The 23,524-nt window shown below is 37.0% G+C and overlaps 1 protein-coding gene across 1 annotated transcript in view; it reads left to right on the top strand.

Annotated features, from left to right (window-relative positions):
- Positions 1 to 23,524, top strand: part of AUH (AU RNA binding protein/enoyl-CoA hydratase) — a 116,925-nt gene that overhangs the window by 73,891 nt on the left and 19,510 nt on the right. The window lies entirely within an intron of this gene.

Here is a 23,524-nt window from a genome sequence, read left to right as displayed (position 1 = left end):
GATTCTCTTCAATTCCCTGCAATATGTAATGTCTCTAGGCAAGACTGTTTTCTTTTGTTCCTGGTGAGATCACTCTACTCTTTGGCCTTTACTGTAAATTTATCTTTACTATAACTTTCTTATTGGAAACCTAAATTCAGTTTGGTATGCTTCAATGTCTGCAAAGACAACATTTATATGCTTTTCTGCTCCTAGAGAAGAGATGGTTATAGATAACGCAACCAATGATAGTCACAACAATTCTCTATTGTTTCCTTTCAACAAGACCCCCCCCCCCCCCCAAAAAAAACCAAACCAAACCCAAAAAAAACCCCAACAACCAACCCCAAAATATCTTCCCCCAGGAAAATATGTATTTGTTTAAAAGCAAGAAGAAAGAAAGAAAAATCAGTAAAAGCTATGTTTTGTGGTTGAAGAGACATTTGTCTTTCTGGTGGGCAGAATAAAATAATTGTTAGACTTTGATCTGTTTCGGGTTTGTCAGGTGACATACATTTTAGGAGGTTTGTGTGGATGTCCATTTGTTCATCCTGTCATCCAGGAGCCAGCTACTGCATAAGAAAAATTTGGTCTTCAGAATTCCTTGATCTGGACATGGTCCTGAACAACCTTTACTATGTGACCTTCTTGAGCAGGGATGTTGGACAAGGTGACCTCCAGAGGTCCCTTCCGACTTCAGTCATTCAGTGATTCTGTGATTTTGGCAGTTGGATGAAGTATCAAAATACAGTGAAAACCATGTTGGTTTTTTTTTTACTTCGCAGAATCAGGGTAAAGTGAGCTTGTATGTTGTAAGCACAAGTACTAGCACAACATAAAGAAACATGTTAAATGTGTATGTGAGTCTGAATCTGGTTTGGTTTTTTTTTCCTTGCCCCCTGCATAGAAAAAGGTAGTAGTACTTTCAACGTAGACCAACAAAATGACAGCTGGTGAAGTGTGATGGGTCAGTGGAAAAATTGTTGACTTTCCTGAAAACACTGCTTGTAGAACAAATTATTATCACAGTCTCATGCTATTTTTCTAAATTGTTATTTTTTTCATTCTCTTGTTTCCTGATGTTGTAGGACTTCAGATTATCACCTTTGACAAAACCTCTACTTCACAAGTTTCATTACATGTGTGGGTTGTAGTTTAGTCTTTTAAAGAAAGGTGGCTTAGTCTTTTAAACAAGGGTGTTTTATGATTTCTACCTTCCTACTTTGTGTGATGTGAATAGTAAACTCACTCTCATACTCTTTTATTGATGGTAATAGGCTTGGTTCAGAACTTTAGTTGTACTCGTGCTTAACCAAGTGTGTAAGATAAGTGTGCAGTTACTGAATTGGTGCCAAAGGGAGTTTGCCTTAAGCTGTCACATTGGGAAGCCAACACGACTAACAAAGTAAAGTGGCGTTATCCTTACAAATAAGTGTAGAATAATAGTGAAATCATAGTACTGCTGTGGTTAAGGTTGCGATGAATTTGTCTGTTCCGTTGCAGACTTTTTCCATGCTCTAAAAGCAAAATGTGTTCTGAGATTATCTTAAAAGTGGCTGTTTCTTGTTGAAAATGACATTATCGTGAACAGTCACATTTAGGGAGTGAGAGATTTGCAAAGTACAGTGATTCTTGGCCCAGAGGGTGGCAGGACAGAAGATATAAAAGGAACAGGGAGATGCCCTAGTACCATATCCAGTTCTGATTTGGCAGTGTGTGAGTATATACATTTGAGGATTAAATTGTTCGAGTAGTTAATTTCAAAGTGTATTGCTGAACTGTAGAGGGACTTAGGTAATGCGAAGAAGCATTCTGAGATTGGTCGTGTATTTCTAGATTCATAGCCTTTGTATGTGGCTGAGGAAGTGTTTATCTGAGCTGAGCATTAGTATACTCTAGCATATAGACGTCAGTGACTGGGTTGCATTGGGGTGTTTATTCCAGGTTTTGCTGGGTCATGTTGGGTTGCTTGTTCTAGGTTTCGTTCCTAAATAGGACCCAAGACTGAGTAGGAATCTTGCTTTCAGCAGTCTTATGCATATGGCTAGTGACTCTACAGATGCAAAGAATATATGGAACGACCTTAACTGAAAGGTTATATTTTAAAAATAATATGGAGAGAATTGCTTTGTTTGGAGATTTAGGAAAAAAATTAGAGGCTTTTTTGGTTTTATTTGTTTATTCTTGTAGAGGGTGTAGTTTACTTGATGCACAGTTTTCATCATTCTCTGAAGCAGCTGTTGACAGATGTAAAGTTCTGCATTGGCTGAACAATTATAACTGAAGTCCATCCAGAATGCCTAAGTAAACAGATATGAAAAAAACCCCCTAGTGCAAGTGTCAAATTTTCTTTGCTTAAATGAATTATGTTCTCTTATTTATATGCATATAGTCTAATTCTGTCAGGGACAGTGTTGCTGTTAGGGATTTACATAAACACATCAATAAACACTTAGTTAGGGGAAGTGCATTTGCGAAATCATAGCTCCATCATTTCTGTGTTTGGTTATGTGGGTTTTTCTCACAGAGAGAAATGAATGCTTGTTATTATAATAAGCTTTTCTAGTATTCCTATAGCATCTGTATCAGATTACAGGTTTCTGAAATGGTAAATGTAGATAATATTTTACAGGGAATCTTTAGTGCACTGCTCAATAGATTGTAAAGTTTGACACTAATGATATATTTTTAGTAGATTAGAGAATCATCAAGTACAGACCAAGTGTAAAGTTTGGTTGGCTGACTCTACATGACCAAACATGACTTTTGACTTTTATTGAAAGAGAGGTCTGGCAGTTTCCTCTGCTGTATACATGGTCTTTACTGTCCCTTTCATCTGCAAAATAGCAATGCCCACTAAAATTGCAGTCATTTCTGGGGAAAAGTTGAAATTATATTGATTTTGCTTCTGGTATTTTCCTGATATTTAGAGATTTAAGTAGGCAAACATAGTATCTTTGAAGGATTTCAGCTGTGAGAAGTCAGCTTTAGCAAAGTATAGTGATGTAGTTATTTTTTAAAATAATTACAGTTTATGAAAACTGAGTTGTACTGTTAAAGAATTTGAAAATTCATTTTGCATTAAGGGTGTTATTGATTTATTTTCAATCTTCAGATATGTGTGAAGTATAGTATAAGTAGGGATATTTTTGCCTATTTTGCAAATATAAGATAACTCCAGACTAATCTGCACTACTGCAGAAGTGGTATATTGGGACATAAACTATCTGCAGTGTAGCTCATTGATTTTTGAGTGTCTGATTAAAGTAAATCACATTAGTCACTGGGGTGGCAATGTAGAAATATGGAAGCGGTGTAATAGTAGTAATCATTTCCATAATGAAAAAGTCAGCTTTAAGAATGTGTGTAGGAGGAAAATGTTTTCCAAGAACTAACTACATTTGAATACCATTTCATCTAAATAGAACACACCTCCGTATGACTGATATTTTCATTTTTAGTAATCATTGACATTCTTTGTCAGAAGTTGCTTGTGATTCTGTCTTTTGCACATTGGCCTGCTAAGTTTTATTTCTGTACACAAAAAATTAAAACCAATATGCCTTATTCTGCTTTTCATTATGTCCTATGATGAGTGAAATATTTTCAGGACTTGCTTTCATGGTCAGTCTGGCAGCTATCTCTATGTTGTCTTTCATTGTGATTTACTAAGCTCTTTTAATGCTGAAAAGGGCTGGTTTGCATGTTTCTTTGCCTCTCAATCAAGTATGTGGCTGACTTAATAACTAAGTCAAAAATCACTTAAAATTTACTACTTTTAAACACAAATCAGAATTAAGCAAGGTACTCATTTCTACAAAATAATTTTCTTAAGATGTTAGGAAGATTTTTTTTTTTTTAATGACTGATTTATTGTATTAAAGACTCAGAATAATTTGGAAAAGATAGAAACCTCTCTACTTGAGTAAGTCAATCTTTTACACCGTGTGGTTAAGGAAAATCCAGATTGATTCAATAATGTATCACACTCTCCTCTGTATCTTTTGTGGGGAAACCAGATGTTGAATATGAAACTAGGTGGAATCTGGCTTGATACAGTCGGTAAACTTAATGTAGTGTTGTTGCAAAGGCTATTTCATAATGTTCTGCCATCATACCCATAGTTTTAACAGTATAGAAGCAGAAAGTAACCAATGAATTAATACATCAGTTTGAAAATTCTACATCTTGGGGAAGATGCAGAAGCTTGTTGGAAGCCCTCTGCTTATTTAATTATTCTAGCTCAAGTTCATGTTTACAATATTAAAAAGTAGATAAGAGAAGTGTACTTTTAGTCTTCTACTTTCAGTCTTCTTAGAAAGCAGACATCTTAAGCTTGTCAACAGGACTTTGCAGATAAGAAAATCAAAGATAAATATCCTTAATATAAAGTCCATATTGTTCATCTGTGCTTGGTATCACTGAAATTTTGATTGCTTAAACTTGCCCTGTGATGGTAGGCAAATATGAATGATTCCAAATAACTAGAATGGAACTTCATGCCACTAAGGGCTCTACCATTTACCTGGAACTGAGTTTTTAATGAACTATGTAAGCTAGGTTAAATTTGTTGAAGCTGATACCATAGTTGTTGTTGTGAGTATTTTCATTAATCCAACCATATTTAGACTTATGAGATAACTTAGTAAAGAAAACACATATTATCGTGAATCTAAATAATTTTAATACTGGTTTGATACTTAATGTCCACTGTAACTTCAACCGTTACCTAACTTAAGGTCATGCCCTAAGATGCATGGCTCTTTCTACAGACTGTTACTTACTGTACTTGCTCTTTTGAATTACTTTAAGTAGAGATGATGAACAGTAGTTCAGCGAATACTTAGTGAAAGCATAGGAGAGAGAATTAATTGAACTGTATAAAGGTATTTTGTGCAGAAAAGAAAATGTAATATATTGTGATTTAGTTAGAGATATTAGTCACTTTGAAGGACAAGATAACTGGAATATGTTGCAAAATCTTGGATATTTTTCTTTGATATGTAAAAGTTTAAATTTATAGTGCCTCTGGATGAAATTAGGTCTTGCAACTCCCTTGGACATTCTGCAACAGCTTACCTAATATTCTAAGTGTAAAAAAAGGATGGAGTTGAAGGGATTGGTACTATATCCAAAACATTTGTTTTAATTGTAAATGTAAGAATTAACACTTTAGAATAACTTTTACTTTCAGCTTATGCAGAGTGTTGTATACATGCGCATGCATGCATACACTCATGTTTTTAGGTGAATGGTAATTCACTAGGTGCTTTAAGCGTGATCTTGTTTTTCTATTTTTTTTTTATTTGTGTTTTCCAGGATGAATTTAACATAATTCCAACTTGAATTTTTTGTTCTAGAAACAGTTTGTGAAACTGTGTTTTGAAAAGTCTAAAAGGGGATGACACAAAAATTCTTATTAAGTGTTTTTGAAAACAGTAAGTTACATGAAGTATCTGGTTGCTAAGAAAGAAAGTAGAATTTAGTGAAGAAAGATCTGTAGCCACCAGAACCAGCTTCTGTTTGACAAGAAGTTGAAATAATTTTTTTTTTTTTCAATTCTTGACAATTAAACATTCTAATAGATTAGCAAAGTGTCTATGTTTGACTAGTGCTGAGTGATATTTGTATTTCTTTAAATGTTTACCTGTTAAAATTTCAAAACAAAAATAGATGCAAAAGTGTTACTGATGTTTGTTAAACATCCTTTGTTATCTTTTTTCCTTTTCCTTTTTTTTAGGACTACCAATTACAGTAAAAGTTTTTGCTCTCATTGCATACAGGATGTTAGTAGTGGTATTTGCCATTAGTATGGCATGCAGGTTGTTAGTTTTGATTTGAGATGTAATGTTCATGCTGCTGATCACTACTCTAAGCCGGTGATGTTACTGTTTCACACTAAGTTCACGACTGACAAGTTCTATTCAATGTTTGAGGATATGAGGGAGAAGCAGTTGACTGGTCTCAATAGGTAGCACTACAGTTAGCTCACAACAGTTATCATATTGAAAAGATAAAATATGAATTCTTGAAGAGCATCAGTGAAGAAGCTCAAAGGGTTTTGTAGTCATCTCAGAATCGACAGAAAGTGTTTTCTCACATTCCAGAAGATCTAACAGGTGAAACCCTCTTTATTGAAATGGAGGAGCTGAAAAATTAATGTAAAGCTTCTGAAAAATGAAACATTGTCAGTGTCCTGGTCATCAGTGGAACATAGCCAATGTGATTGTGTAGCTCAAATAGCTCTTCAAGCCCAGTTTCTTTTTATCTTCATGTTCAAAAAAAGGCAAAGGTCTTTTTGTAACTCTGGCAGAATGAGAGGTGAAAACACAGACAGTAGTTGGTCAAGAGAAACGTCTTATATGATAGTGAGATGGTCTTCAGCATTGTATGTGCTAAAGCAGTATGAAGATGTGATTAAATATCATGCTGGGATATCCTTCCAGGTACATTTAATCTTGCATATATAGGCTTATTAGCCCAGAAATGAAGAGCTGTAGGGAAGATCAGGAAAAAACCCACCATGGGCATGGATTGTGTTGGCTTGTTTGCAGTTGTTAAGCGTTAGAAAATTGAGAAGGATTAACTGCTACTATAACATAAAAAATTAAGAATTAGTATAAATCAGAGATAAAATATATATTAAAATATATTAAATATTGCAATTAGTTTTGCACTCACTTATACACAACATTACTCAACCATAGCAGGAGTTTTGTCTGCAGAAAAGGCCAGACTATATTATCAGAAGCCATGTGCACACAAATATGAAGAGATGATATGAGAGGAATCTTTCTTCTTTTAAGTTTGGTGTTTACATGCAGGATCCAGCCATTCCAGCAGTCTTCCATCCACTGTGGGTGTTACACAAAACAATGAGCAATTTTTAGGTTGTAATGGGTGATGAGTTAATTTTGAATGTCTGATACTCCTTAGGATGACTAGAAGCTTTTTATGAAAGCTGGAGTAGGGTAGAAATAGCCAAATTGGTTTTGGTTTGCGCCATGAAAAGTGGAATTTAAACAGAAATACAGAAGTAAAATGCACTGTGGCTGGAAAACAGATGAATTAATAAATAAACTGTGAAATGAAAATGTATCATACAAATATAATTTATCAAAATAGCACATCTTTTAGGAAACTACTTCAGCACTTTAGTGGACAAATAGGTGGTCATTTGAGGACTTCAATTTAGATTTCTACTAAATACCTTTTGTGTTACAGCACTTTTTCTTTGACCCTAACATGCCTCTGTATGTCAAGCCTTCTGGCCAATTAAGGATTTGTATCATACTTTAATCCTTCTTTTATGGAGGAGTTCATGTGGAATAGTTTCTCAGACGTTTAGAAAATGTCTATTATATGAATCACATTGTCTCAGTGGAATAAAAACTGGTTGAACTATGGTCCACATCAGCCTCTAGTTTTATAGTCATATGAATCAGTGCTTGAGTATTATATTATTCATACCATGAAGCTAGTGCAGTAGAATTAGTCTGTTATGTTACATGTTGGAAAAAAATTATGTATTTGTACCTGGACAATTAGTTTGCAGTGATGTAATGGAAGGCCGCCTCTAAATTTGCCATTTACTTTAAAGTTCATTAACTCACTCCGATTTTGAATGTGATTTTCAGAAAAACCCCAGAACACCCCAAACCCAAATCATTTGTATGTCCTACTTTGTGATATTTAAGTGATTTAAAGGAATTTTCCCATTGTTTTTACAGTTAAAAAAAAGACAGGCTTTCTTCTGATAACTGCAAAGCTAACATACTAAGAATAGAACTAAGTAATTGAGAGGATTTGCGAGAATCGGTAATAACAAAAAGGTGCTTTTAAAAATATTTGGTATCATTCATTTGTATTGTTGTAGTGCATAAATACTCTGGTTATGGTCGAGAAGCCTGTTGTTTAAGGCAAGGTGCAAATAGGAGGAAAGTGATTGTCCCTGATGGAAAACACACTACAAAGTAAGTGTAAGTATAAATGTAGAAAAGATGCAATGTATGGTTTCAAAATATAAGGAAACCATGAGACCACATTATATGGTGTGACGGGTAATGCTTTTAGTATACTTGTGATGTAGTCTCTTCAGTTTTCATTAGGCGTCAGAGTAAAGGAAAATTTAAGGCTGGATTTGAAGAGGATAGTGAATGTCTCCAAAAGACTGCTTTACGGCATGAGGTGTATCAGGGAAGAAGGCACAAAAGGGTGCTTATTTCACAACATGAGAAGTGAATGGTGGAGGCTGGCATTACTGCTATAGTTCAAAGACCAGATTCAATCTTTCAGTACTGCATGAGACTTCATGGATAGAATTACGCTGATATTTTTACTCAATAAAAGCAGAGTCCAGCCCACAGAAGATGGCAGAGAGAGACATGGCAGGATCAGAAACACAGAGTAGAGACACTGTCTTTGATGTTTAGAAAATGAAGTCTTTTCTGAAGTTTCATCCTTATACTCTGATCAACAAAGGCGTGAAGGCTAATCATATGCATCATAATCTACACCCGTTGTATCTTTCAGCACGACTAACAAAGACTGCCATTGGCATTCCCAACATATTCTAGGTGGAGAAAAAAATAACATTTCTTCAATACTCTCACACCTTGTTTCTGACCTTTATGACAAACATTATTTGATTTGAAGAATAGTTTTTTGATGCTGCAAATGAAGCTGAGTGGGGATACACTATGGAAATAAGGTTCTGAACTGGCAAAGGAATGTAGGAAGCTTGTAGAGGAAATAAGAGTACATTTGTTTGAGTACATGCAGCTTGAATTGTGGATCTCTCATGTATAGTTTCCACTGGTTGAGATGATTGTACAAACCATTTATAGCCTCCTTGTTTTTCTCTCTGATCCCTTAATGATTCCCTTAAACCACAGATGGAGGTGTTATTAGAACTCTTTTGCTCCTGACACAGTCTTAGGTTCACAATTTTATAGGCTGGTCTTGTTTTCTCCATAAAGAAACAGGAAAAAAATTTTACAACAAACAGTATAAAAAATATATTGTTATTGAATCTGAAATAGGCTAAACTTTTGTGAGTTCGTTAATTATTTCATCTCCCAATGTTCAGTCTAAAAATCCTCGACAGTTGATTGCACCACAGATAAGTTTAAGAATTAGTTGAAGTCTGTAAGCTCAAATTTAAATTTTAAAGTATAAGGGTGAATAGAGGCTATAGTTTTCCACATATGATTCTCCAGCTTACAGGTGGGGCTTATTTGAGCACATGAGGCATTAGAACCAAAGAGCTTGTATTGCCTACCCCAAAAGTCTGGCTAGCCCTGTGTCTTGTCTCCCCCAGGGCAAATATGTATAAATGATACCTCTCTTTATTACTTTCCCAGTCTCTGTTTTTTTGATTAGGGATTTTCTGAGCTGGATGTAGTTTATATATTTTTAATAACTCTTGGTGAATTCTCCTTCCATGAATTTGTCTGATCTTTCCTCCACTTAAGCTCCTGCTTTGTTAAAAGCTTTTTTCAGTACTTGTACCACTGAGCTGACTTTGCACAGAGGGATCTGTAGATTCCAATGTAACAGTGACCTGATAGTTAAGTGATGTTTGCATGATCTAAGTACCATTTTTTTTAAAATGACAATTACATCATTACCAGTGTCTGCAACTGTGGATTCTCTGAGCAGTAAGGGAAGTGGAAGTGCTGACAGAATTCATGCATTTTCTTGATTTTCTGCTCCCTTAGCCCTCACTCCTTACCTCACTCACACTAGCTAATTCGAGTCTCTGTGTTACCTGACAAAGAACAGTTGCTTCGTTGAACACAAGTTCTGGTAACCTAGCCATGATGCACTTTTTTCCTGATGTGGTCAGTTAAACAATTTAAATAGTTATTTGGAAGGGTGTCAGCACATTACAAGCAGCTGTGCTGAGAGAAGAGATTACTGCTTACTGTCCTACCCTCAGCTGCCTGTCTTGACCTCCTGCCAGAAGTCATCACGCATTTAGATCTGCTTGCAGAACAGCTTGTGCAGACTCTTACTATAGTCAAAATAAAAGGGCTAGCAAAGACTACAATTTAAGCTATCCAGGCTGATTTTGACTAAAGCAAACTCAGGGAATCTGACTCCAGGGATCAGTTGTAGAAGCAACCTCACTGGTGTTTAAAGAGAAGCAATAACCTCTTTTACTGGAACAGCTGGACCTGTCTGACTGACTAAAGCTGATATCATACAAGATGAACTTCACTTGTGTATTCTAGAATGATAAGAATAACATAGGTTGCACAGGCGATTTTGAGGTCGTATGCTCCCATCCCCTGCTGAAGTCAGATCAAGTTGCTCAGGGCCTTGTCCTGCCAAGTTTTTTATGTCTTCAAGGTTAATTATTCGTCAGCCTCTCTGACCAACCGATGCTGTGGTTTGACCACCCTCCTTGTGAAGATCGTTTCCTTCTATTTTATTAGAATTTCACTTGCTGCAACTTGAGCCTTTTGCTTCTGAGTCTTTTGCTGTGCATCTCCGAGGTGAGTTGGTCTCTGACTTTTCTATAACTACCCTTTAACTAATTGAGGATAACAAGGACACTGTGGTAGACTGTCAAAGCTTTCTAAATTTGTGGTAAATTACAGTCTTTGCTCTGCCCTCATCTATTGAGTCAACAATCTCACCGTCAGGTTGGTCAGGCACTGCCTCTCATGTGAATACAAATGACTTCCAGGAAGATTTGCACTGTAGTCTTCCCTAGACTTAGGTTAGGCTGGATGGCTTGTAGTTAGTTCCCTGGATCCTCTTTCTTGAAGAGGGGTATGATGTTTGCCTTTTTCTAGTCTTCGCATCAGGTACTTTACTTGATTGTTGTGATCTTCCAAAGAAGAGACCTGTATCACAGTGACATTAGCCAGCTTCCTTAGGGCCCTCAGATGCATCTCTCCTTGAGACTTGGCAATGTCCAGTTTGCTCATCTGGTCCCTGACCCTGTCATCATCTGCTGTGGGCAGTACTTCAGTGCCGCAGACACTAACATGAGGCTCAGGAACCCTGGTGGGCCTGAGAGCAAACCTTGACAATAAAGAACAAGGTAAAGAAGGCACTGAATAATATTTCAGGCTTTCTATGTCCTTTGTCATACGCTTTCTGTGTCATTTGTTGCTTGGTCTCATGCCTTATTCACCAGGGACCCACACACTTACTTTGGTCAATTTTTGGTGCTCACATACTTAAAGAAGCTCTTGTTCCCCTCCAACTCCAGCTCCTACTGCCATTTGTGCTCATGTGGGCGATATTTCTGTATTCCTCTTAAGTAGCCTGTCCCCACTTCCACCTTACATACACTTTCTAACATTCTGGGGTTTTTCTCATTTTCCTTCATATTTGCAGAGGGAATTTATGATGGGGATTTCTGCATGCCCAGTTTTTTTACTCGATGACTGCTGCCAGAATTTCATCTGCTTTCAGCTGGAGAAGTACCTGGCTTTAAGCAAATATTTCAATAGCCTGAAGGCTCTGCTCATGAGTAATTGAGTATGTTCCATAATTGCAGCTCCAGCTATCTCAAGCGGGAATGTGGTACTAGAAATATGTTTTACCTGTTATGTTATAAAATACTAGAGCTAAAGTGCAGTCCAAACCTTATAATAATTATCAATTTATATAGAGTAGTGTACAGTAGAACGAGATTAACCTTTTTCTGATTTTAGCGTAATTATGTCTGTTTAGTCTGTTCATAAAATGCACAAAGGCAGTTGTTAAGGCAAGTCTCATTGTTCAAACAGTGTTAAGTGGCATTCAAGTGTGTTTTTAAGCAGTTTCCTTCTCTTTTCTTTTTTGGGGATTTGAGACGTTCCATTAAAAATAGGTCACTCTGGATACCTGGTTTCTAGCTAAATTTTTTTTTGTATCAGTCATTCTGTGATGAGTAAATTTATTTTTAACAGCAATTCAGAGAATTATAAAGGTTGCCGTTAATATCCTTGTTATAGTGGTGTTATTAGCAAATGTATATTTAATTTTATTTCATTGAAAGAAATTTATAAAATGTTGCACTGTTCATGAAGAGTTATTTTATGGCAATAAAATGCAGAAAGCTTAATTACAGCAGTCTGTAGATGTAATGGATATGTGTTTAACACAGTTCAGGCCTCACTAACCAGTTTAATGGGCTGATCAAAATTCTCTCGTAATGTTATTGTGTTTGCAGCACTCATCACGTACAATAATTCTGTATTTTTTGTTTTGTATGGTGTATGAAAACGTACAGAGCTTTTTTTTTTTTGCCAGTGTCTTAAATTAGACAACTCTAGTGTTTTTTAAATGAGGACTTAAACTGCATCCAAAGCCATTTAATCATACGCTTCCTAAAAAGAACTCTTTTCCTAATACTGTCTTACGAGATGACTTGTCTGAAAAAGCAAATTGCTCTCCTGGTGTAAAGCAGTTTAGAAGGCACAGATATTAGCTTTCAGACAATCTTATACAATAGTTTACAGACATGTAGGATGTTCAGTGACAGTTTCAGGCTTTATGTGATGAAGTGAAATGAGTTTTAAACTCTGATGACTTCATGTTGAACAAAGTGAAATTTTAGCTTTGATCTTCAGGGATGGAACTTAAGATGTGTAAGAAGACTCAATTGTGGTTCAGAGTGTGATGGTTTTAATAACTTGTTGAATGTTGCTACATTTTGAGAAGTCTGTAGGAATAAGTGAAATAACTTTTGTGTTGTAGCTGCAGTTCAGGTAATTCGTGTTTTAATTACTTTCCTTACCTTTATAAGCAGCCCAAATTGACAAATACTGTATTTTTTATTAAAAGCAACTGCATTAATTTTTGAGGCTTTTAAAACATACATTCTTCTGTAATCTAGTTAAAGCATATGTGTGTTAGACGAATTATTGAAATCCCAATGATCTTTAGGTGGTAAAGGAACAAAACATAGTCATGGTGTAATTATTATAGCAAATTGCATTTGACATGTAACAAGAAAAAAAGAACAACCTCGGTATGCTGTTGTCATTCTGCAGCTTCTGGTTGAACCTAAAATGTAATTATTCATATGCCAGACAAAAGCTTCTCTTACTAGATTTTTTTTGAAGTACTGCAACAATCTCTTTTTGGCAAGTTAACCTTAGAGAAGGAATAACAGACTGGTGGCCAAAATTTTACTGTTCAGTTACCCTGTCAGTGACTTCTGAATTAGGAGGTAAATGAATGATAAAATACTGACATCTGCCTCTATGAAATTCCAATTGGTGTTTCAGCATTGGCAGTCCTGATAGTTTTGAAAACCTATCCATTTTTAATTCAGTTTCATCTGTGAGCTGTAAGAATAAATTTAGAAGTCACATTCAGAGATACAAAATATGCTGCAGCAGAGATTGTAATGACCAGGAGAAAAATCTTGGTCAGGGAGAGGATGCAAATAATAAACAGCTATCTGAAACATCCTCTCAGTTGTTGATTTTCTGTAGAAACTACTTCTGCAGATGTAGTAGATGAATATATGCAGTATGTCTATTATAAATCTTAGTTCTATGTGCAGTATGTCTGATGAAATTGATACTGTTGGTATTTAAAAGAAGTCATTGCAGTTATCTTCTATAATATAAGTTATTGCAAGTTCTGAAATTAGTTTGACATATTTTAATTAAAATTACCTTATTCAATATACTGTGAGATAGCACTATCAAAAGTAGAAAGTGCTGTATAACCAGCTAGTAGGAAAACTGATTTCTTAAGTAGCACAACTCAAGAGTATTTCTTCAGTCAAAGAATTTCAAAGTTGAAGTATTGTGGGGAGAGTCATGATGTTTCAGAATTAAAATTAGGATTTCAGAAGTTATCTATGGGAATGGAAAAAGCGCAGCAAGTTTATCAGAGAATTGAAAACTGGCACTGAATCAGATGCATCAAGCTTTTAGACTTCTCAGCACAACCCTGAGTTCTGGATCCTCAAGGCTCCTGACCCACGCACACATGGGCCCAAACAGGCTCTCACTTGTGCACCTTGAGCATCCCGACCTACCCTATGCCTCTGAGGGACTCCCTCCTGTGCAACCAGCACTGAGCTCTGAGATGAACAATAACATGAAAGGCTGCTGTGAGTAAAAGTAATGAATGCCTAAGCAGAATTGGATTGAAACGTAGCATACCATCAAAAATGCTGGTCCTGAGATGGGGTTTTTTTGAGTTTGTTTGTTTGTTTTTGTTTTGTTTTCTGGTGAGAGCTAATACCCGCCATTATTTGTTTAGGTGTCCTAGCTGCTTGACTAAGGCTTTTCCTCCTAAAGTCTACATGCTTCTTAAATTCATAGTAGAGCCTGTCAGATTTCTTAGTTCTGCAGCAGGGAGTTTGGATGAATTTGGCACCTCAGCCATGACAAGCCTAAAAATTGTATGCCAAGGCTTTGCAGAGGAATGGGTTTTGGAGGCCTTAAAGTCCTTAGTTCAGCCCTGTCATCAATATACGACTTGACAGGAGACTAGGAGGGCTCCAGGGTGCTCACTGACTTGTCTTTGGGGGCTTTTCTGATATTTGGGTGTACGAAACTAGACTAAGAAGGTGCAAGATAAACTTCCTACCGAAAACCAAGAGAGAATTGCGAAAAGTGTTCCAGGGACTCTGTGTTTCAAAATGCATATATTTCAAAACAGAGGAATTTTCAAAATGTTCTCTAATGAAGTGTCAACAGAAGCTAAAAGTTTGAAGAGAAGGTGTTTGACATGCGGGAGGGTATTGGAGCATTTAGAAGCATGCAGATGGGTGACATTTTATGATCAAACTGTGTTACTGCAGATTGTACTGAATAGGGAAACGCACGTTGTATAACTTGTTCTGGAAGATACTTAGTATCTCCTGTTAACATGTATCACTATGCCGAAAGTTATCTTGAACTTGCCCTTTTAAGTTTTCGTTTCCATTCACTTTAATAATAAAATAACTGGAAAGCCCCCAGTGCTAACAAATTCTATGACACATACAGAATTTAAGCATGAAAGGTCATCATAACCAGTAGATACATGTCTTTAACATAAATATCTGTCAAGATTGTACTAGTGACTTGATACATTTAAGTATGATGTTCTTATTTTTGTCTTGAATCAGAGTGCAAAATTTTGGAGCATATCGTTACATGTCAGCTTCAGAAATGAAAGTGAAACGCTTAGATGGACACAAATCTATATATGTTAAAGTGCAAACCTTTCTACATTAAGGTTTTTGAGGAAACTCTTTAAGGGACTACCCTGCTCAGGAGGAGGGATTGCTTATTACAGTCAGGATTTGTTGACATGTTTCCAGTTTTCCAGTTGGAATTTCCTTGTTTTCCATTTGAGGACTTTTATGTTACTTGTGATCTATTAAGTTCACATTTTGAAGCAGGCTGTCAGTATCCTTTGAATAAGAACCACGATGCTGTCAAGGAGAAGATATGCCAAAAGGTTGGTCTTTATTATTGTAGTGTAAAGCTTCAATTCAGCAAATTGCTAAGGCAAGTAGTGGTTCTGAATATAAGGTACCAACTGATTTGCTTGAGACATAGCTCCATACATCTCTTACATCTCATCTCGTACAGTGATGTACTTTGCAGATTCAGGGGATAATAGCCTTTAACAAGTACAAACATGATGTTACATTTCTGTGTTTAATGTTCAATAATTTGCATTAAACATAAGGCATTGTTTGTGTATGAATAACAACAAAAATGATAACTTCCTCTTGGCACAAAGAACTTCAGAAAGCCAGAAAGAGGTCTGTACAAACCTAATCATTAATGCTATGTTAAGGTTACTTAAATATGTGTATATGCATAATGTGTGTATATGTTACCTATTTCTTGGAGCTCTGGTTTTCTAAGTTTGGAAATACAACCTCATAGAAAATAAAGTAGATTTTATAATGTTTACATTGTGCTGGTGTTTCAAAATACATTTTGAAAAGTACGCTGCAAGTGAAATAATCTTTTGTTTCACTTTTAATGAATTAAAGAAATAGTTATTATTCACTCTGTTTTAACTTTCTCTATCTGAAAGTATTAAAGTGATACAATGGAATAATTATATTTGAGTTGAGATGTTTCACAGAATAGGCCATGACAGTGGGTCTGGTTGCAGCGCTGTGTGTGATGAAGAGAGAATGGTGTGGTTCAGTTTCTCTTCTGTGAAAAAGAAGGCAGATTATTGCAGGAAGCAATACTGTGGATAACAGTGCAGTAGAGGACCACTATATAAGGAGGGAAAAAAGACAAAAAGCAGTTTGAGTGGACCTTGCCTCTCTCTGGATGCTTTTAAAATACTCAGAGGAGGACATGAGGTTCCTTGGGAAGCTTTGCATTTGCTTGTCTTCAGCTACAAATTAATGCCATTCAGAGCCTTCTGTGTCACTTTCTATCCTCCAGAATTTTCCCATCCTGCAATTTCTTTTCCTAAAGGAGAAGAGGCCTTGGTTAGTTTTCCCCCCAGAAATCTTAAAAGTGATCAAGCATGTTATGGACCTGTCAGATTTAATTTTTGAGAAATAAGCTTGAATATCTTTTGTTCTGATGTATATTGATAAAATTAGCTATAAATAAATAAATTAGCTAAAAATAAATAAATCTGCAATAGATTTAGAAATTAGTTTTAAGGTTTTATATAAAAATGTAGTATAAGTAAATACTTGCTGCTTATTTCCTATACCCTTGAAAGCACCAGATTTTAATGGAAATGATGACAAAGTTTTTTCCAGATAATGAGGCTGATAACGTCACTGTAGAGGCTTTTAATCAGTGTAAGCCCATCTACTGGGAATCAATGCCATTCTTTTAAATATTTAATATAGCTTCCATTATGAACTAAGCATTTGGAGGTTAAGGTTTCTGCCGAAGGCTTTTTTTTTTTTTTTTTTTTAAACCTAATATAAATATTAAATAATCTCATTCTACATCTGTGATCAATACAAATAAAACTTAGAAGTTTAATTAAAAAGTTCCAGAAGAAAGCAGCAATCTGATAGATAGAGTGTTTTAAGAATTTTGGTAGTAAGCCTAAAAAAAAAAGTCTTCATGCAGGACTTGTTCAAAATGATATCCTGCCACATCATAACAGGCAGCAAATAAGAAGCTAAAAAAACCCCACAGAAAAAAAAAGGAAATAATAAAAAGCAATAACCAACAAACCAGAATAACATGCTGAGAAGAATTGCTAAGTTTCAGCAGAGCGCTCTGAGTTAATAAGCTCTCAGTTCATTTCATCTAGATTTCATTGTTGTGGTTTCATTGAAATAAAGTCTCTTTTTTGCTATATGTCTTGAGATGCAAGATACAAGAGATGAGGGCATTGTTTTACTGGTTATTTTTTATAAATGTAGTGTGATTACTGCCTATTTAGGAATAAAAACATTGGGGAACTGTTCTGAGTTAGAAGGAAAACTATATGATCATATTTCACACACCATTTAATGTAAACATTATATTTCTTTTATGCAGTTTGGGGTTTATGTTCTAACATTTCAACTAGGTTTTACTTAAGTAAAAATAAACTCCAGCAGAAAATGTGATTTGCAAGGTAACCTTGCATTGCAGTTCATACAATGCAGGAATCAATGATGTAAGTGTAAAGATCTTCACTTTAAACATCCTCTTTTGATTTTGTTTATGTCAGATGTCTTTTGTGTTGTGTTTTGTGTCTCTGTGGCCTTACAGGTTAGCATGTGTAAGCTGATTTGAGGGAAAAAAAAATAGCATCTGGGCAAGACAGTGGGCTGTTCAGAATACCTCTTTGACTAACAGGTACAGTGAAATTCAGCTGGAGTGAGCTTCACTTCAGCAATGATGATGGTGTGAGTGTTTTGGCATTGCTTGAAGCTCTGGAGTGGCTTTCATTGTAGTACAGATAGGATTAACAGGTATTTTCTATAGATAATGTTGTGTATTACAGGATGTAGAACCTGACCTTTCAGAAAAGCATACGGAGCGTGGCTTTTCCTTTGTCTCTTTGGCATCTGAATAGTTTTCAGAGGCTTGATAACTCAGGTTGTTCAACCTCTAGGAAAATGGCTGCTCAGTACATATGGCTAAATTGTCTATGAATATTCGGTCCAGCACCAGCTGTGCTGGATTCATTGGACATAACCAAAGTAACTCTACTGTGAAAGTGTACTGATCCTGAGGCACTGGCTTTGCTGCACATGTGCAAAATCATACATGTCTGATTCATCTGACCAGGTTTGTCATAGATTTAAGCATTTAAAATCTGCCAGGGCTACATGTATCTGGGACTTCATTTAATATGGTTCTTAAAAATGGCTTAAGGGCTTATGTGCAGTTTAATGGGAAAAGAATCCCTGCAGCAAGTCCTCTGCAGTGAGGCAGATTTCATGTTGCCTACCAAACTGCTAGGTAAATGCTTTTTATTCTTAATGAAAGATGTGCTCTTAGATCTTTGTTTGTTTCTACCCCTTCTGTTCATCTGAACGTTATACCCATGTGCCATGTTTCCAATATCTATTGAAAAGTATTGAAGAAAAAAACTGTACTGAATTAGTCATCTTGTCTTCAGTCACTTTAGCACTTTTAAATACACGAAGTGGTATTCCTAAGTAGCGTATGTTGTGCAGTCTGTTATATGCTGAGGCCTGGAAAGATGTAAATAGCAGGGGAAAACTTGTGGTGATTAGTATTTCTATTAAGTAAATGCAGAGATCCAGTCCTGTGAGAGTCTATACATACTTTTGCATCTCTATACGTACATATATAGATGACTATCTCCATTCAGTGCATAGTGCCAGTATCTGCTTATGAAAGCTCTTGTTTCTCTGAGGCTTCCCAAGAAGATGCACATTGTGTAAGAATTCCTTGGTGAAGGGTCTCGGGATGGGTTTATACAACTGACAAGTGCCAGTCATTTGGGCTGAAACTTTTAATGCTAAGTGACTTTCTCACGATAATTTTAATAGGAATTTAAGTAGAAATGTAGGCTGTTTTAAAAGAAACAACAACCCACCAGCTTTTTGATCTGGGAAGGTTGCAGGACTTTACAGAGGACCCTATGTTTAAGGAGATGGCTTTTGGTACCCAAAATTTGACTAAGCATTATCCTTGGAATGATGATAGAATAGTTTGGCTTGGGAGGGACCTTTAAAGGTCATCTAGTTCAACCCCCCTGCAACAAGCAGGGACATCTTCAATGAGATCAGGTTGCTCAAAGACCCATCAAACCTGGCCTTGAATGTTTCCAGGGATGGGGCATTTACCACCTTTCTGGGCAACCTGTTCCAGTGTTTCACCACGCTCATCATTAAAAAATTCTTCCTTATACCTAGGCTAAATCTACCTTCTTCTAGTTTAAAACCATTACCCCTCGTCCTATTGCAACAGGCTGTACTAAAAAGTCTGTCCCCATCTTTCGTATAAGCCCCCTTTAAGTGTTGAAAGGCCACAACAAGGTCTTCCTGGAGTCTTCTCTTCTCCAGGCTGACCAACCCCAGCTCCCTCAGCCTTTCCTCATAGGAGAGATGTTCCATCCCTCTGATGATTTCTGTGGCCGTCTTCTGGACTTGCTCCAACAAGTCCATGTCTTTCTTACGTCAGGGGCCCCAGAGCTGAATGCACCCCAGGTAGGGTCTCACCAGAGTGGAGTAGAGGGGGAGAGTCACCTCCCTCAACCTGCTGGTCATGCTTCTTTTGATGCAGACCAGGATACGATTTGCTTTCTGGGCTGCGAGTGCACGTAGTACAACCAGTACCCCCAGGTGCTCCACAGGGCTGTTCTCAATCCCATTATCCCCCAGCCTGTATTGATACTGGGGCTTGCCCTGACACAGGTGCAGGACCTTGCACTTGGCCTTATTAAACCTCAGGAGTTTCACATAGGCCCATTTCTCAAACTTTTCAGGTCCCTTGGGATGGCATCGCATCCTTTAGGCCTGTCAACCACACCACTCAGCTTGGTGTCATCTACAAACTTGCTGAGGGTGCACTCGATCCCACTGTCTGTGTCATTGACGAAGATGTTAAACAGTACTGGTCCCAATACGGACCCCTGAGGGACACCACTTGTCACCAGTCTCCATCTTGACATTGTGCTGTTGACCACTACCCTCTGGATGCGACAATCCAATCAATTCCTCATCCACCAAACAGCCCATCCATCAAATCCATATCTTTCCAGTTTAGAGAGAAGGATGTTGTGGGGGACCATGTCAGAGGTCTTACAGAAGTCCAGATAGACAACATCCATAGCTCTTCCTTTGTCCACTGATGCAGTCACTCCATCATAGAAGGCCACTAGGTTGGTCAGGCAAGACTTGCCCTTGATGAAGCCATGCTGGCTGTCTCGAATCTCCTCCCTGTCGTTCATGTGCCTTAGCATGGCTTCTAGGAGGTTCTGTTCCATGATCTTCCTAGGCACAGAGGTGAGGCTGACAGTTTGGTAGTTCCCAGGGCCCTCCTTTCTACCCTTTTTAAAAATGGGTGAAATGTTTCCCTTTTTCCAGTCACCAGGGACTTCACCCGACTGCTATGACTTTTCAGGTATCATGGAGAGTGACCTGGCAACTACATCAGCCATTCCCTCAGGCCTCTGGGATGCATCTCGTCAGGTCCCATAGACTTATATGTTCGGGTTCCTCAGGTAGTCATGAACCTGATCTCTTACAGCGGGAGGGACTTTGCTCCCCCAGTCCCCATCTTGCAGTCCATCCACTCGAGAGTTGTGGGAAGAGAGGTCCCCAGTGAGACTGAAGCAAAAAAGTTGTTGAGTCTTCCACATGCTGTTAATAGATTTTTCTGGAGCTTCCTAATGACATTAATTTGTTTCTGTTCAGGCCTGAGCAGTATTTTCCTTATAGTGAGAGGCTGAAGTCAGGCTCCAGGGCAGAAATCTTAGGCATTTTCCTGTGTTCTTGGCAACCCTGCTGCAATGCCTGCCACATCACAGCGTATGGCTGGCTGCGGAGCACCCCAGCACCTTGCAAAGATTCAGGGCTCATAGGGAGCGTGAGCAAGGAAGACACAGCTCGGAATTTGTTTAGCAGGAAACTGGACTTCAGAAGGAAGCAGAACTGGAGAAGAAATGGGGATTTGGGAGGAGTTGCATTAGGTTTTTAGGTGGAAAAAATTGGTAGGTGATCCTGGAACTGAAAGGACAAGGTGTTAAGGAATGAGTAGCTAAGGAGGAAGTGAGAAAAGCCTGCTGAAGAGCCATAATGCTGGGGAGGGGACTGGGGCTGACCAGTCAACAAGCAAATGGGAAAAGGGCAGGGCACAGTTTGAGTGTCCAAATGGACAAATGGTACATAAAAAATTATGTTTGGATGAGGACATACCAGAAATGACGGTTCCTAGTAAAACACAGTCCCTTACAGAGTTGGGAATGGAGCCAGTGTTGTGGAAGAGGGAGGTCATTTTAAAATTTATTTGTTTAAAGTATTACTTAAACTGTGTTAATTCCCGTATGGACACGAATAGTTCTATGTTAAAATGGACTTAACTTGATTTATTTTAATTCATTTTGAAATTGAACTTTCTTACTTCAATATAAATCAGTCTGATATTTCAGAATGCTCCCATACAGGCATCCTGCAACTCACATTACTCTTCTGTTGCCAGCAGTCCCAAGTGCAGCATGCACTGCACTCTACATGGTATTCGATGTTACTGTAGGAAAATTTCAGTGCGAGCTTTTAGCAGCAGGAAAATCCACGACCTTGCAGCTGAAGGTAATATACCTTATATGGTTCCTCAAAAAGTATACCTTGTATGGTTCCTTATATAGATCCTCAAAAAAAAAAAAAAAGGAGCAGGGGCAACACCTAGGAGATTATACAGATATATGTAAAATGTATTTTGGAAGAATGTGATTGAAAAGTGAAGCTCTCAAAAATTAGCTACTGTTATATGCAACCTTGCACAAGACTGCACAGTATAGCTTGCAAAGTTTTAAGCCAGCTCTTTATCTCTATGCATTATTCTGTATAGTCTTTCATTTCATGAACTTGTATACTGGTGCTGTTCATAATGAGATTTTTTTAAAGACTGAAGCTTGCCCAAATATGTTGTGTGGATTGCAAATGACATGTTCTGCAGACATTGCTACCAATGTCAAGCCAAATTTAACTGTATTCCAAAGTACAGATATTAGAGGGGCTCAAAATAAGGCTTTTTTTTTTTTCTGTTAAAATACAAGCAAAACACATTTTTCCACAAGTTTCATTCTTAGGTACAGATGAACTGTTTCAGCTGAATTGAAAAAAACACTACATAAACAGCCTAGCAATATGAACTGCTTGGTGGACAATACTTATAAAGGGAAGAGCAGTTAAAAATCTTGAGCAATTATACTCAATTAAAAATAACACTTTATATTGGGAAATTTTATGTAATATTAATAAAGGTGATACTACCAGCAGTGCCTGTAAATAGAAATATAAATGCATCATATTGCTAAGATTCTTTAAATTAAGGATTAATTTTTAGATCGATTTTAACTTTATTAGCATTTGATTTAAGAAAAAATAGGCCTGTGATAATCTGCTTACCCTACCTATGTCATACAAAGGAAATTAATATGAATTTGAAATGAAAACTGGTTACTCAATAGTGTAAAGTACAAGATTGTTAGATGATGCAATAGAAAATGAAAAATATAACACCATAATTCAGAGAAGTCATGAAATTCCATTATTTGTTTTTGGATCCCTAATTTACATTAAAAAGATTACTTTGTACTTGAGGTAGCTAAATTAGGTGAACAGTCCATTTTATCTTCTTGACCAGAGGAGTGTGAGTGGTCAGGATAACCTGATATGGATGTGAAGAAGCATGAAACGAAGGAAGACTGTTAAGTATAATCCCAACAATAATAGTAGGTACTATGGTAATGTGGACAAGATACTATAATTTCCTGAAATTGAGGAGATGGGTGAAATACAGTCAGAACTCCCTTTGGTATTCTGTTCACTCAGAAGCTTAGAAATATTTTATTAAATATTAATAACAACATAAAAGACCTTTGGTCTTATTTTCATTTTAATTAGGCAGGATATATATGCTATTCACTTTGAAGCCAAATGCGGCTCCTTTGTATTAACCTGCAGGGGTTACTAGAAAATTGAACCAAGTAGCATTTAGCTATTTCTCCTCCTGCCATGAGATAATTAACATCTACTCTTCTGCAGACTTTCTTAGTGTTACCTGATCCCCATACACAGGTTTCATACTGACTTGTAGAGTTTGAGTGGTATGGTGTGAAATGCTGCCTCAGCCCATTTCTTATAAATCACCAGAACTCAGGAAAGTTATTAACTTTCAACTTCAAATGCTGAACCTACAAGCGAAGCTTAATCTCATAATGAAATCAGATTGGAGAGACGAAATGGACAGTCATTTCAGGAGGAAAACAAAGTGGTATATAATATACTGAACCCATTTTGTTTTGTGATGTATGATGAAGGCAACTGAAAAACATAAGAACTTAATGGTAGCTGGTGTGCCTAAAAAGAATAGGAAGGGTTTTGACACATAAAGCTGAGGCAGGAATTAGTAAGAAGCAAATGAAGAAAAATTAAAAGAAATCAATTGTATGAAGTCTGTGGGTT

The sequence above is a fragment of the Haliaeetus leucocephalus genome, unplaced genomic scaffold, assembly GCF_000737465.1.
Source record: "Haliaeetus leucocephalus isolate CR32 unplaced genomic scaffold, Haliaeetus_leucocephalus-4.0 Scaffold251, whole genome shotgun sequence".
Lineage (NCBI taxonomy): Eukaryota > Metazoa > Chordata > Aves > Accipitriformes > Accipitridae > Haliaeetus > Haliaeetus leucocephalus.
Note: the sequence above shows the minus strand (reverse complement) of the source record. Positions and strands in the feature narration are given on the sequence as shown.